Source organism: Podarcis filfolensis, assembly GCF_964270895.1.
Source record: "Podarcis filfolensis genome assembly, chromosome: 5".
Classification (NCBI taxonomy): Eukaryota; Metazoa; Chordata; class Lepidosauria; order Squamata; family Lacertidae; genus Podarcis; species Podarcis filfolensis.
This window is the reverse complement of record NC_139608.1, coordinates 97,151,506-97,165,386: the sequence shown is the minus strand read 5'-3', so window position 1 is coordinate 97,165,386 and position 13,881 is coordinate 97,151,506. Positions and strand designations below refer to the sequence as shown.

The 13,881-nt window shown below is 46.4% G+C and overlaps 1 protein-coding gene across 6 annotated transcripts in view; it reads right to left on the bottom strand.

The window, feature by feature from the left end:
* PRR5 (proline rich 5) overlaps positions 1–6,636 on the bottom strand; it is a 70,528-nt gene extending 63,892 nt beyond the window's left edge. For 2 of the 6 annotated variants that reach the window (XM_083615907.1, XM_083615910.1), the window contains exon 1: positions 5,869–6,029. The gene's annotated coding sequence lies outside the window, so the exon portion shown is untranslated. Of the gene's footprint in view, positions 1–5,868; positions 6,030–6,192; positions 6,286–6,470 lie in introns of those variants that run through there. The other 4 variants (XM_083615911.1, XM_083615908.1, XM_083615912.1 and 1 more) reach the window with 4 other exon arrangements.
* Positions 6,637–13,881: the final 7,245 nt, after the last annotated feature.

The following is a 13,881-nucleotide window of genomic DNA, read 5'->3' as shown; positions in this document are numbered from 1 at the left end:
GAGAAGGCAACGCTAGAGCCAGCGCACCCTGAGCAATGGGGAGCCTCATAGTTCAGAACATCAGCACTGTGAACATAGCACAGAAATCAGGAGGAGAGAGAGAGAGCGCATTTCAAACCATATTTTGGCCTCATGTATGCGTTTCAGCAGTTGCACCAAATAGGAATAAAGCAAAGGGCTATTTGAGCTACACTTGCTAAGGCAGACCAAGTCAGCGGGAACTTGGGCACTGATTTAAAGGAAGAGAGGAAACCTTCAGATACAAAGAGATATGTTTATTGAACCCAATGCATCTATTAATTAATTAATCTGCAACAAAGTTGGAGACCAAAGAAATCTGAACAGGGTAAAGCATTCTAAACAGGTTCAACACGTTGGCTGATTTTGCAATTAGTTGGTGGTAGCTATAAATAATATCTTACCTTAAGATGGTTCTAAGAAGAAAAAGATGCTAACTTTGCTAACAGTGGGTTCCAACAAACCTGGTGTCATATCCCCCCCCCCCGCATTTCCCCCCATTTTGAGGACCTAAATGCAGCTCTTCCCAGTCAGCTGGTTGTGTTAAAGCAAAGCATTCAAATGGTCAGTGTTTAACCCTCTGGGGTTCTATTCAGCCTATTTGGGGGGGGGGGGGGAATCAAAAGCCCATTTTAAGGCTGACTCTACAGCTTACAACATGTGACAAAGAACACTGCACTAAACACTTTATCAGTTGTTATTTTACAGTACTCCTTCATATTTCCCATAAAGTAAAATGACTACAGACACCTTACTTAACAACTGCAGATAAAGAATATTCTTTATATTCATATAAAGAGAAGGCAAATACAATCCCTCTCCCTCCCCAGTTACACTATTTTGAATTTTGAGAACATTAGGAAGGCTTCTCTCTCTCTCTCTCTCTCATCCCCAAGTACACAATTTTTAAGCCGCTGTACTATCAGAATTAGATTTCTCTCACTGTTATCTCAATATATTGTTGTGATATCTTACTTAGGTGTAGAATGGAATGACATTCAGTGGTACCTCTAGTTGCGGACACGATCCGTTCCGGGGTGCAGTCCGCACCCCGAAAAGTCTGCAACTAGAGCGGCGCTTCTGCGCAAGCACGGAGCACGATAGAGCGCTTCTGCACATGCGGTGAAACCCAGAAGTATACACTTCCAGGTTTGCCGCGTTCGCGGCAACACGAGGTACAACTAACGCAACACGAGGTACAACTGTATTCCACTGCACCTCATTTTTAGACTAACAAGGTCATAACAATGCCACAATGAAGATATGCTTTTGAATGCATTGACAGTGCCAGTCTGGTGAAATCTTAGAAGTCACAAAAAGTCACAAATGTAAATACAGTTTCTAGTGATCTAGAATGCCCTGTATTACTCCTTGTTTCCCCCCTTCACTAGCAAAATTATGGCAATAATTGTACAGTGGTACCTCGGTTTTCGAACATAATCCATTCCGGAAGACCGTTCGAGTTCCGAAACATCCGAAAACTCAATCAGGAAGCCTCAATACAGAAAACTCAATACAAAGTCGTGTGGCATGTTCGACTTCTGAGGCATGTTCAAAAACTGAAGCATTTACTTCCGGGTTTACAGCATTTGAAAACCGAAATGTTCGAAAACAGAGACGTTTGAAAACCAAGGTACCACTGTATTTGTAAACTTTGTGCAGGCTACAGAATTTAGCTTTTCCTGAAGCAGAATTTTTAGTGTGGTGTGCACACAGTTCTGCTTAAAGCCTTTGCAAGCCTAAAATAGAGTTTTTTCCACATCTTGACTTTCAGTTTCAATGTTGAACACAGTTTAGGTGTTTGGTCAACATTTCAACAATGTTTTCCTATGCATTCAAGTCATAGTTTGTTAATCCTGTACATTTTCCACATTAAATTATTAGAGGTAATTTAGATATCTTTCACAGGAATTATATTTTACTTCCACAATATTGCCAAGTGAAAAGAACAGAACAGAATGGAACGGAAAACCATTCTATCAGAATATAAAGAATGTAAGCAGAATGAGCCAAGGAATAATTGTGGGTTTAGGTTTCAAGACAGGAACCCAGCCAGATTTTCAAATACATACTGCCGCAAATTGGGCCAACAATTTCTAGTGCTATATTGCCTGCTTGACTATATAAATATCTGCAAGATTTAGAAGAATGTACAGCTCACACAAATACACCCACTCAGCTCCTGGACACCTGAGAGAAAATCCATGGATGTCTTCTGCTTATCCCTCAGAACTAGGAATTCATGAAATGGCTCAGTTAACAACAGAACTAAGAAATGGTCCACTTATAACATGGTGGGTTGTCTATATTCAATGGTGCAGAGCAGGAAAAACAGCAGATCTAAGACTGCAGCTTCAGGCACACTTACTCGGGAGTAAGCCTCACTGTACCTAATGGGACATAATTTCCATAGACAGGATTGAGCTGAACATAATATATGCCCTGTTGCAACAGACAATTGGGGTTTATGTTAATAATTCATTTTATGTATCAGAATTCAACCTGTAATACGGCAATAATACTGACCTACTTTACAAAGTTGTTGATTGGAACACTCTAGAAAGCATTAGGGGAGATCTACACTTAGGCTGGGAATGTGGGTTCTGCCCACAGAGTTAGCCTGCATAGAGAACATCACATCTGGCCTATATAGCAATGATTGCATGCTCATACACATCATATTTCCTTTTCTAGTTCAAATTCCTGCTCTAGCTAAAATTTGTCAGTTCCCTCTATAATAAGATTTGTTATCAATTTGTTACTAAAACTCTTATTCAGACCTTAGGTTTTCCTCAGTTATTGTAAAGCAATTGTCATCATGGTTTATTTTATTTATTCCTTGCATTGATATCCCATCTTTTTCTCCAAGGAGCTGGAAGTGGCCTGCATGGCTCTCCCACACCCCCTTTAATCCCTGCAACAACCCTGCAATGTAGGTTAGGCTGAGAGGCAGTGATGGGGCCAAGGTCACCCAGTGATCTTCATGGCTGAGTGAGGAGTTGAACCCAGGTCTTAGTCCAACACTCTAACCACTGCACCACACTACCTCTAGTGCGCCTCCACTGCTGCTGTTCTAAGCCTTTTGCACACGGCATTAGCCACAATCCGTATGTGGTTTCTTGAGAAATGCTGCTGTTGCAACTTGCAACATGCAAATACAACTTGAAGCCCAGCAAAAACTCACTGCGTTTTAAGCTGTGAATGGGTATATATCCTAAGCCTCTTCATTGCTGATGGCCATCTAGGTTGCTCTCTTCCACGGTCCCTCCGTTCATCAAACACAACTCCTATTAAAGCTCCACTTCCTCCTGCTATTTCTTGCCTTCTCTCTTGTGGCCCCTTATATATGAAACTCTCCCCTCTGAATATGTGGCTGACCTCTTTTCTATCTCACTTTAAGAAATGACTTAAAAATTCAACTTACGGTAAGTGAGAAGCAAGCTGGTCATTTCTTTTAAGACCATAACTTAAGGCTGATACAATGATAGCTCTTCTGCTCTGCTCACCCTTCCCAATATTTGCCTCTGCTCAGGTGAGGTTTCCCAGGTGAGTAGCGCCAACCTGCATCACAAAGCCAGCTCTTAGATGGGCTTAGTGCTGCATACCTATGAACCCAGGGGCTTCTGACACGAGAAAATTGGGCTGTTTTGAGCTTGTTAAGCAAATGTCCTTTCAGATCCCACTATGTGAGATCCATTTATTTTGCCAAAGCAGGGGGAATTAGATACAGGGGACCAAACATGAATGTCACAGTTGCCTGTATTCAGCATATAGCATATAAATAAAGGCACCTTTGCTTACAGGTGTATGCATCCGACCCCATTTTGCTTGCACATCATGAATGAGAGGGGCCACCTGTGTGAAACAATGACACTGACTTTAAACTGAAAAGTAATTAGATAAGTTTTGAAGAAGCAACACACAAGCATTTACAAACGGATCAACAAAAACGACTGCTCCATAAAGACACTGTCAGGAAAGACTGAATCCACTTCAGCCACCCTTTCCATACCCAACAACAAATATTTAAAAACTCAGCAGGAGGAATAGTAAATAAGAATGCAGTTTGGTGAAAGTATTTCTAAAAAGCTTCATCTGAGGCTAGAGCTGCTCACTATGTGCAACACAGTCAAGGCATCCCCATGTTGTGTTCTGCTACTCTCCTCTGTGATATTTAGGAAACAGTCACCCCATGTTCATCCCACCAGTATCAACATGGGTGGGAAAACATGCAACACGGCACACATAAATCTCTGGTCAATAAACGTTATGGGGGAGAAGCGGAAAACTTCATGTCACGTGTAATGTGGATTATCAGCCTGACTCTGAAACAGCCTCAAAGCCACTGGACAGCAAGGGTCATGGGGTGTTTTACTCTGAGTAGACCTACTGAACTTAATGAGCAGGACTAAGTTAAGTCCATTAATGTCATTAATTTAAAACGTCACCGAATGCTCAACCCACAGGGTTTTAAGCCTCCTGTACAGCTGTTTCGTGCTTTTTACATTTTCTAACATAAATATATTGGGTGGGGAGGGGAGGATCAAGAAATCTGAAATGGCAAACAGAACAGGAAAAACATATAAATGTAAATTTAATGAATATGTTTTTCTAAATTTGTTATAGCAGTGGTGAGGAACCCCTGGCTTAAAGGCCTAATTTGGGTACCAATTTAGCTTGCAAAACTGTCTTCTTCAAATCACACCTCCCTGCCCTGCACTAGACACCACATAGGGCATCAGATGTGGGGCAGGCGGAAACTTCCAAGCAAGAATTGGGAGCCTTAAATTGCTCCCAGTTTTTCCCTTGGCAAGAGGGGTTTTCTGTCTTTGCCCTGTAAAATGTGAGAGGTGACTGATGATGGGGAGGTGCATCTGATTAAACTGGGGGGGGGGAGATGAGAGAGGGACTACAGTATAATAGCTATAGTACTATTGGAAATGCTAGTTCGGCTCCACCAGTGCCACTCTGACCTTGACCCCACCCTGATAAGAAGCAGCAAAACCACTGCCAAGAGGTCAACTCTGATGTGCTGCCCCGCCAGCCTCTCCTGACCAGCACCACACATTTAACGCAAGGAAAGCGACTAATATAAAACATCCCTACACTGGCGGAGGAAGAGGAGTGCAGAGAGAGAGCACCAATCCCGGCAGGGTGCCATTGCAGCTGCCCCCCTGCACTGGGTGCCCTGCCCCCAGGACGCGCACCAGCCCCGCCCCCACCTGCTCTCTGCCCCCCCCCCCCCGCATGAAGCCACTGTCCCTACAGTAATCATAGGATCATCTGCCCCACATGCAATAAAACAGGGGTCAGCAAACTTTTTCAGCAGGGGGCTGGTCTACTGTCCCTCAGACCTTGTGCTGGGATGGACTATATTTTTTGGGGGGGGGAATGAACGAATTCCTATGCCCCACAAATAACCCAGAGATGCATTTTAAATAAAAGGACACATTCTACTCATGTAAAAACACGCTGATTCCTGGGCCTTCTGCAGGCCGGATTGAGAAGGCGATTGGGCTGGATCTGGCCCCCGGGCCTTAGTTTGCCTTTTCATGCAATAAAACATATCTCTCCCGTATCAGTATCTACAGCCACAGCAGCCAGCAGCTGTTAACTCTCCAACGGTGTGACTTCTCCTGAGCCAGATGGATGCCAGAATTGTAGAGCTGGAAGGGACCCCCTGGGTCATCTAGTCCAACCCCTTGCAATGCAGGAATCCTTTTGCCCAAGGTGGGCCTTGAACCCAGGACCCAGAGATTAAGAGTCTCATGCTCAACCAACCGAGCCACAGAAGATAACCAATTATATTACTATTGTTTCCAGCCGTCAAACTCCTGAGCTGCAGCTCACCTTGGGCCAGCCATTCTCTCTCTCCATCAGCCTCGCTGGGGTTTTCCTCCTGGGAGCAAGAGGGGTGTCAGTGGGACCAGTGAGGATGCGCTGCTCTGAGGATGCTCCGAGAAGAGCCTGCAGGGTCAGGCCAGTGGCAAGGCGGACCGAGGCGCACCAGCCACGCTGCCCCCGCGCTCCGGAGCGCAGCCCGGCAGCGGGAAGCCCGGCCGACAGCCCCCCGGAGGGAGAACCCGACGCACCCCCCGCCCCGAGTCCCGCCTGGCGGTTCCCGCTCAGGTCCGCTTCCTGCACCGAAAGCCTCTCTCCCCCCCGCTGGCTCACCTTGGCCGGCGCGCGAGGCCGGGAAGCCGAAGGACCCCGCGGCCCCCCTGCCGGAGCCCAGCGTGGCTTCCGCCGCAGCAGCAGCCGGGCGGGGGGGGGGGGTCTCTCCGGTTCCCCGCCCCCCCCGGCTCGAGCGCGGAAATCCGCCCAGGAGATCCCGGCCAGGGATCCCCCGGAGCAGGAGACGCCCTCTCCCTCCCAGCCCCCCCCCGCCGCCGCCTCCCCCCTTGCAAAGAACCGGCCCGGCCGCCCTCCCCGAAGGCGCTCTCTCGACTCACCGGGGCGGCGGCGGGGGAAGCCGCTGGGAGGGGGCGCGAGGTGGGTCTCCGGCCGCCGATGCCGCCGCCTCTCGCTGCCGCCATGGGAGCCTCCCGCCCGGCCTGGCCGGCTCCGCCGCCTTCGTGCCTCCTGCCGCCGCCGCCGCCGCTCTGCTGGGGGCTCGGTCCGGCGCGGCGGGCGAGGGCGGTCCGTGCGCGCCGAGGGAGATGCGCTGCGCCCGGCCGGGAGGGAGGGAGGAGGGAGGCGGCTTCTTCCTCGCGCGCAGCGGGGGGAGGCGGGGGGCCAAAGCCCAAGGCGGGGGGAGGGAAAGCCTCGCTCCACTTCGCCCCCGCCCCAAACCAGCTTGTGTGTTTGCAGGATCGCAAGCCTCTGGAGCAGGCAGGGGAGCGGCTGGTGCTGTGTGAAACGCGCATCTTCCCATGGGGGGGGGGCGGATCTGAATCTTGCTGTATTGGCAACTAATAAGAATATTTGCAGAGGGGGAGGCATGTGCCGAAGTCCCCCAGTGGGGAGGAAGGTTTAAAACGGAAGAACAAGACATCCCTGAGCATCTGCAGAGTGCTCGAGGGCGCCAAAAGGGCAGGCGCCTCCCTTCCTCCGATTCTATAATCAATCACAGAACTGCAGAGTTGGAAGAGACCTCAGGGGTCATCTAGTCCAACCCTCTGCAATGCAGGTCCTTTTGCCCGATGCTTCGCTCCAACTCACCACCCTGAGATTCGGTTTCAAGCTTTACTGACCGATTCCTGGAACTTCTGTGGAATATGATTTTCAGTGTATCTTTGTTTCTGCACAAGATTCAGGGCAGCACTACCGGTTCCCCAGCACTGGGCTCTGATGCACAGGCAGAGCAGAAGGCAAGGGGGGTGGGCGCCAGATTTTGGCCTTGCGCAGGCTGTTGCTGAAAATTTGAAAGACCAAAGCGCACCCCCCCCCCAGGAAATGGCATTTAAATCAGTCAGCTGTTTCTGTACAAATATGTGTTTTTTAATATTGTGATTTTATGCTGTGAACTGCCCTAAGATCTACAGGTACAGGGCAGTGTACAGATTTAATAAATAAAACAAAGTCAAACATCTTCATGTTTCCCTGGATGGGAGCGTAAGGCTGTCAGTGCCATGGCAAATGTGTGGCTGTGGCATCTTAACTCGGCACCAGATCATGCTCTCGAAAAACAACAACCCTGCGTTAGAATACTGGTTGACTGTTGGAAGGGGAAGAGAAGGAATGGAATGGGATCCAAAACAGGCCAGCTGCAATCCTGAGCAGGAGCACCCAGCTCTGTCTGCAAGAGTCGGCTAGAGGTGCCATTTGTTATTAACTGCTTGATAAGACGGAGGCTCCACAATGATGCATCCCGGTTCCTGCAAATTCTTTTTATGGTGATGGAAACCACCCAAGTATCTAACATAGGCAGCAATTGTATGGAAAAGCAAGGCTTTCCAAGAGACACCACACTCTCCCATGGATTTCCATGAAAGGTCTTTACATTTGCCCAGGATTTAAAAAAAACTTTTCAGTGTATTATGCTGCTTTCTCAAGTTCTGATATTTTAATGCTGCTTAATATTTGTTGTTTTTAGATTATTTCTTTAATTTCCCAATTGTTTCATCACAATTTTTATATGCAGCCCTGCAAGTGTGTGTATTGAAGAGCAGTTCTTGCATACATACATAATGTGGTGAGGCAAAGTGGAGAACTCTGTGGACTCCCCTAGTTACAAGAATTATGTCTCTACGCAAGTGCATGCATGCAAGAGTTTTTGCTTTTGGTTGTTTATTGCTGTTTTATAAGAGCAATTCCAAAGATCAAGTGTGGTGATTACATTGCTTTCTGCTCTACTGAGCTGTGGCATCGTTGCCACTGGACAAGGTAGAAGGAGGGAGAGAGGGCGGGGAGGAAAGAACACAAGTGAAAATATACCAAATAGTCTGCTAAGAATTTTTTTAGCAGAAATGGATGTGTTTAGCCAGCAGCTTGCTGTGCTCAGTAACCAAGGCACACACGTCTTTTGCTTCCACAGTTTCTGATTTTATCATGAGCTGGGGTATTTTGAGTTAATATTTAAAATGTTTAAAACATTTTCCTGCTTGTGGGTGTTCTGTGCTTACTACAGAGATTCAAATGGTGGGCAAGTTGGGGAAAAGGAACTACAGGATTGCAGCACCTGAATATGAATTGCTTTTCTGCAAGCATATTTAAGTTAGGAGGAAGCGTCAGAAAATCCAATCCAAGCAAACTCCAGAGCCCACTGGGATAAAAAAAGGTGGGATTTATTTAGTTATTTATTTAATCAATCAATCAATCAATCAATCAATCAATCTCCAGGAACATATTTCTTGAGAACCAGAGGAGAGGGCAGAATCCTGAAGAACAACACAGTCACGTACCAGATTAAGTCAGATACTATTTTGCAAAATAAGTCTGAAGGTTTTGTATACTCTTGCATGCTATTATTTTTACTACTATTAGTATTTTTTAATGAAATTAAGTGTAACTTGTATGAATGTGAGATGGTTGAGAGAATCTTTGAAAAGGTGTCTCTGCAAGGAGTCAGGAAAATCAAGCTCCAGCCGTGGACAGCTACAAACATGAATTTGTTTTAAGTAAAACATCAGATTAAAGGAAAACAACATACATTGGAAGAGGAAACTGCATTGCAAGACAGCTGTGCCCATTTGCTTGGACCTCAAAAGTTGTACAGTAAGGCCTTCAAATACAAAATCATAATGATAATGACCCTTCCTTAGTCAAGTGCCAGGCAAAATGTTCTAATGGGGCCCAGTGGGGCAGAAGTGCTACACTACTTTCCTGACAGGTGGGGTCATTGGTGCTTACTGGGAAGAAAACTGGGTAGGGCAAGGCAGTGGGGGGGTTGGCACAGTGTGAACACACCAGCAAAGCCAATCGTGTCCACTGCAACAACCTCCCCACTGCCTTGCCCCTCCCACTTCCAGTAAGCAGCAACTATGCATCTGCTAGGAAGCAACCACAGTGGCTCTGCCCCAATTGGGGAGCCACTTCAGAGAGACGCAGCAAACTGATGTGGAAACTGGGGAAATTGGAAATCCAAACTGACAGATTCATCCATCCAGAGCCAAGGATTTCGCTGCTGCTTCCAAGCCACCTTGGTCATCAGAGAATGAAGGTCAAAGTCTCCAATGAATGACTCTGTGAAATGAAACAAATGGTGAAATTCCTGGTTTGGGCAAGATCCTTTTTGTTTATGCCATTAAAAAATAAAAGCCAGTTCCCAACATTCTTTTCTACCCTTGTGACACAACAAGCAACAGAGATCAGGACCAAAGTGTGCAAACGGGAGCTGATCAGGAAAAGTGAAGTGCCAAACTTGGATGAAGAAGAAACCTTGTCTCTGCTCTTGACAATGTGTGGCCCAGCCCTGGCTGAGAAGGCTCATGCAGGAGGTTGCGTCCCCAGAGAGCCCTTTAATAGACACGCCCTCCCTTTGCACATGTGCTGCATATCAGAAGCACAGGCATTTTGCTGGTTAAGAATAATCTCCAGTTGGCGCTCCTGTTGGTGTTGATAGAGCTGCTTTGTGAGTCCATTTCCCTCCTGGAATCCTTGCTCAGTAATTTTCAATGCTGCATCAGCAGAAAAGGAAAGCGAACAGAAAGGGAGTGAAGGGCACACGCACACTGGCCTCCTGCTGGGAGGGATTTTTGAGCGCTTCATCCCAGAAGCTGGCCAAGCTCCTGAACAATCCCCCCACTCAGGACAGCAGTTCATGCAGCTGATGAATTGAACTGCAGTTCACAAAGGCTCATGCTATCATATATCTGTTAAGTCTCTAAGGTGCCACAAGACTTTTGGTTATTCGTGCTGCAGCAAAGTCCTGTAACGTGGACCTCTGGAAATGTAAACGAGTTTTGACTGCTGTGAAATCCATAGTGCTATCAGTGAGAATGGTGCTGCATGAACAACAATGGATTGAATGCTTAAATATTGTACCTGGATATATGGGATTCTTCCCAAAGTCCTTCCCTACTTCCAAACACCTAGGTGCCAAAGTGAAAGACTGGATATTCTAATTACTTTGGGGGTTGCTGGTAATCTTATCTTTTAGAAATATGTCTAGTCTATTTTGATCTCACCTCATTACTGCTACTGGCTGTTAATACAACCTACTTACTACATATTAATTTTATTGGTTTTATTTAGGCTGGTTAATTGGTTAAATCAACCTGTTTTTAAGTTACATTCTAGCAGATTTACATATTATCAAATCCTTAACCTAAAGTTCTTTTTGAGATACTGCAATTTTATAACTCAAAGTTACCACTAATTCTTACCAAGAAGGCCATTCTTCCCCCTTTCCCCATCACAGTAACACATCAAATCCAAAATACCTAAAAATAAATAAAAAAGTACGAATAATTAAATCCTTCTCATTCTCCTTTCCTGATTTCTAGCAGCTGCCACAAACTGCTCAAGGGAGAAGGGCTGTGGCCATGGAGAGGCCATGGGATGCCCTCATCGCAGCCATTACTGGCGCCACCACAGTTGCTCAGATGAGCACTGACTCCTCCTCATCCCTGAAGTTGGCAGCAGTGGCACTAACTGGAGAAATAGAGACATTCCGGGATCAAACCAGAAGCCAGGACGACTTTCATAATTCTGGGACTGTCCCTGGGAAATAGGGACACTTGGAGGGTATGTAATCGGCTGCTGAACGGAAAATAATGTGGTGCAACTGACTTTCGGGGTTGGTGTGTTGTGTGACAAGGACACAGAGTGCAGTGAGATTGAGTGTTGGGGGGGGAGGCTCGGTTAATTTCATTGTACACAGGCTGTACATTGACAATAAAGGTATTATGATGATGATGATGATGATGATGATGATGATGATGATGATGTGCAGGGGCTCCTTGGCAGGCAAGCTGATGTTGCAAGGGGCTACAAACATTTGGAACCCACTGATGGTGGCAGGCCTCATCAAGCAAAGCGCAACACAAACCTTGTACGTCAAGTTCAGGAAATTGCAGGCAGGCTGAGTACAGATGTGCACCAAAAGAAATGTTCGCTTGCAATCCAACTGCTTATGAGTTGGTGGATTTATGCTGATTTAATGTATCTTGATAACACTACTTTGCAAATTATTTTTAGCTCGCTGTACATTATCTTTCCTTGGCCTGCCACATGGCACTGTTTCATTTTTATGCGTTGTAGCTTAAAGTGCAGGCTTCTTCTTCTTCTTAGTCCTTTTATTTAAATACTTTTATCATTGCTGTAGATCATTCCATGACAGCCGGCCACAGAAGGCACATCTATTATCAGAAGCAATGATAATGAGTGGGTTAAGGGGGGGGTGGCTGGCCTTTTATGTACAAGTCTAATGAGTTTGTCATTTGAATCTCCCAGCTCCCTTATTGCTTTGCTGGCTCCGTTGAGAGCGCTCCGCCACAGGAAAAGTGTTTGTTATATAGCAACAGAACATGGTATCTGCATGAAGCTTATTCACTGATCCACCATGTGGTGGAGGAGGCCCTGCCTTAGCAGGGAAGACGAGGTCTGGGAGGGAGCTAAGTCGGTTGAGGGACGTCAGTGTGTGTGCCATTGGCTCACACAAGCAAAAGAGGATGGTGGGAAATGGAGCATGTGAACACCTTCTTGAGCAGGAGCTACAGTTAGCTGTGAGTAAGGAAAAGGAAACAGCAGGGGAGTCTGGGGAAATACTGATAAAAAGCAGAGGAAAGAAGCAGCTCAAGAGGAAACCCTTATCGCTCTCTCCTGAAATGAAATTAACTGTGAAGGACAATCTCCCTGTTCTTTCTGCGTTACAAAATAAAAATAAAAAGAGCTGTACCCAGCTAGTCAAAATTATGAGCTAAGAACCGCTAAATTCTGCACCATGCATCTTATATGAGCACTTGCTCCCACAGTTTGTTCTGGTTTTGCTAATCATGGGGAGGAACAAGGAGCTATGCAAAGCCATCGACGCCCCACTCCCAAGCACACCCTGTTGCTTCCTCACCAGCAGGTATTGCCTAAAGCACACCTTTGAAAGCGTGTATTTGCAACCAGGCTCTAAGTTCATTCTTTTGTTTAAATGGCCATAGTGGTGGATGGTATTGTGGGATGTGGGGTTCTGCACTTAGTAGCACATTTCCCCTTAGTAGCACATGTCCACAAAGAATTGCCTTGGGCAACTTTCTCGAAATCTCTGTTCACCTTAAGGTGGCTAAAGAGCCCAGTTTGGTGTGATTGAGTCAGTGGGTGAAGGCCGTGTTGCTGACTCTTCAGCCTTTGCTTAAAATGGGGCTATTGGCCTTCATCTACCATCACTCCTGAGTCTGACCTTTCTGACAGGAGCTGGTGGAAGCTTGGAGTCCCACCCGAGTTGGAGGGCTGCCAGCCCCTGGCTTAAAGCAGGCCTCCTGTGCAAGAATACTTGACAACTAGAGTGACAGTTCCCATGTCAAAACAACTGTGGATGTTGCACCTAAAACTATGAATAACATTGATCCCAGACAAGTAAATTTCCTCTGTCTCCATCTGTTCCCTTAACATAAATATTATTGGAGCCAATGCTGTTGACGCACAAATGCCTGCAAATCTGTGCTAGGTGTTCTCCCACCTCTGCCATCTACTTCTAATAATAATAATAATAAATTTTATTTATATCCCACCCTCCCCAGCCGAAGCCGGGCTCAGGGCGGCTAACAACAATAAAACAGTACAACAGTACAACACAACACTCTAAAATCATTCCTTATAAAATTAATTCAAATTAAACCACTGGCAACCATTGGGCCAGAGCTCCGCGAAGATTGCCGAAGGAGGGAGTCAGGCTGTGCCCTGGCCAAAGGCCTGGTGGAACAGCTCTGTCTTGCAGGCCCTGCGGAAGGATGTCAAGTCCCACAGGGCCCTAGTCTCTTGTGACAGAGTGTTCCACCAGATCGGAGCCTTCTGAGGTTCAAAAGCAAATGTTTGTCTTCTGAAGGAAGAATTGGACCCGTCTGTTGCATGCAAGCAATGGGAGAGAAGTGGGGTGGTCTGGTAAAAGGTCATTCAAGCCCACAGAGGGGACAGCTAGAATACAGTAGATGGTCATATCAAATAGGAGAAAGGGAATCATTCTTGCTAGAAAAAACAAGTATTTGCAGAAAAACCACGGAACAATATATGAGATTTTTCTGTATGAAATATGAAAACATGGCAGCTGTGCTGCTGCCCCCTGACACATTCCTGAGTGCAACCCGAGCCATGATTACTCAGAAGTAAGTCAATCAGATCCACTGTGAGGGAAAAAAGGAGAGAGATGCAAGAGGAGGTAACTTGGAGTGGTTGTCACATCTAACATCTGATTTTGAGGATCTGGGGTGAAGATGCCAGCTAACCTGGCAATACCGCAGAGCATCATTTTATAGTTGTACAGTGGTACCTTGG